Genomic DNA, 2825 nt, shown 5'->3' on the forward strand with positions numbered 1-2825 from the left:
CTCCAGCTCCTTAAACAAATACTAACAATCTTAGTAAAAAAAATAAAATATTTGAAATATAAAAAAATGTTAGTGGCTCTTTAAAACCAGGGAAATTTTGAAAATTGTAACTTTTGGCTCTTCCGCTTCAAAAGGTTGCCGACCCCTGGCCTAGACCAAGAGTATGTACTATTTTCAATTATTTTATTTTATAAATAAATTAAAACAACAGAGCGACTCGGAGTGTTGTGTAAACGGTTTGCACAACCCGTCATTGTTTACACTGAACTTTCTCAACATCTCTACAATTCAATTCTTTAATTCAGCTAGCCGTTTGCAACTAAAACTTGAGCCTGATATTAATTTAATATAACAAAACAAAAGTTTTAAAAAATCATTTTTATAAGACTTAAAAATATTTTTGTTTTAATTTACACTGTAAACAATGTTTTCTATTTCTCAAAATTATTTATGAATTTCTTTGTACATTTAGCCATTTTTGGGAGCAAACTTGTAGGTTATTCTTCTTGGGAAATTTAAATTTATAAGTAGAAATTAAAGTAAGCGAATTCATTTTTAAAATGTTCTTGTTTCGGATTTAATTTCATTAATTCACATGATATTTAAAAGAGCGGATAAAAGCCTACATTTTCCATATACAAATATATCTATGAATATAAGGGCTAAAGTATCTATAATACTGTATTTACGACACTTTATAATATTTTATATAGTGCCATATTTAAATTACTGTATTTATAGTATTGTATTAGGAATCATTTTTAAAGGTAAAAATATGCAAATACCAGTGTCAGTTTGGTGATTAGGGGAGGGGGGGGGGGGTGACAAGGCACAAAAATTAACTATTATCTTTGTTACTATGTGTATTTGAATGTATTAACGTAAATGGGAAGTACTGTACTTGCTGCTCGTGTAATAATTTGAAGTAACTCATTAGAATTCTCTTAATTCCAACTGTGATTCTGTTATACTTTCTCGTATACAGAGTATAGAACTCCCCTAAAATATTTTCACGGTCAAAAAATGGCCGCCGTAGCATGTGTATAAAAATAGTGCTCCGTATATTTCCTTTTTTAATGTATTATTTGTGACTATTTTTTGTTTTCTTATTTTCAAAATTTGGATTTTAATGACAGTGGTTGAAACGAGATACCCTTGTTATCTTGATTTAGTATGCGTGTTTTTATTTCTGCCTGTGGACTTCATTTGTAAGTAAATTTTCATACCAAATAAAAACAATTGAAACATGTTGAGTGTATTTTGGTCCTGGTGGGGCTAAAACACAAAAACACAGAATGGATGAAGATAGCTTATTCTTTGACGTCTGCATATGGGATTCAAAGCCTTCTTCCACGAACCAAATACATTTATTTTATTAATGAAAGATGTCAGTTTGCTTTAAACACATCTCCACATATTTGACTATCAAATACAAACTAAGAAACATTTTTCCCACTTTAGCCTCTATATTCATAGATACATTTGTATATGGAAAATGTAGAATTATGTCTTGCTCATTTAAATTTCGGATGAATTAATGTAATTATTTCCAAATCAAAAACATTTGTTTAATTAATTCGCCTACGCTAATTTCCATTTATAAATTTAAATTAACCAAGAAGGATAACCTATAAATTTGCTCCCAAAAATGGCTAAATTTACAAAGAAATTCATAAACAATTATAAAAGACACAAAACATTGTTTACAGTGTAAATTGAAACAAACATATTTTAAGTCTTATAAAATTGATTGTTTAACTTTTTTTTGTAATTTTGGATTATTAGCAGGCTCAAATTTTAATTGCAAACAGCTAGCTGAATTAAAGAATTAAATTGTAGACATGATGAGAAAGTTCAGATTATACAATGTCATTTCCTGATGCTTTTGCGACACAACTATCCGTGTAGCTCTGTTGTTTTAATTTACTTAAAAAGAAAATAATTGAAATTAGTACCTACTCTACGTCCTACGCAAGGGGTCGGCAACCTTTTGAGACGGAAGAGCCAAAAGTAAAAATTTAAAAAATTTTCCAGGTTTTAAAGTGCCACTAACATTTTTATTTCAATGTTTGGTATTTGATTAGGATTAGGTAAATAAGTTTAATTTTTTAATTTAAAATAAATAGCTATAAATATGAAATAATATTTCTTCATATAAAAACATACAATAGTTTCGCACAGAACATATTAAATTATTTTAGCTAGCTCTGCTATGATAAACTTAGCTATCAAATAATATAATTATAGGACTATCCCAACCCACTTTTGAAGACTTAACTTTTTTTTCTTTACTGACATCACCGGCTAAGGGGGTGTCTCCCATTAGCCAGGCAGGCCTCAAAACGGCAAACTCGGACTAACTGGCTTGAATATCGGTTTGAATAACCGTGAATCGGTCGCTTCTGTCCTTTGGTTCCCACCATGCTTATCTTCCACCCCACATAGCCTAGGGTAAACTTGTACCCCACAGTCCAGTACCTAGCTCAACCGTAGGAAGCTAACAACTAAAAAACTACGTAACTCAGGTCATATTAACGATTACTGACAGATAGGGAAATGCATTTTGAATCAAATAACATTCCTTGCATGTTCGCTTTAGTATTACAGTTTTCATCATCGGTTTGTGAGGACTGATACATATTTACAATAGTAATATTTCTTTCTTACTTTTAGCTTACTTTTATTCATCATTTCAAAACGTCTAAATATAAAAAAAAAACAAAAAAAAAAAAAAAAAAAACACAAAAAAAACATGAAAATGCAAATGTGTATTTAAATGGTGATTCAAGGGATTTTTTTTCCATCGGCGTGGTGGGCTGAGAGGT

The sequence above is a fragment of the Physella acuta genome, unplaced genomic scaffold, assembly GCF_028476545.2.
Source record: "Physella acuta isolate Inbredline_101_S28 unplaced genomic scaffold, ASM2847654v3 ptg000238l, whole genome shotgun sequence".
Lineage (NCBI taxonomy): Eukaryota > Metazoa > Mollusca > Gastropoda > Physidae > Physella > Physella acuta.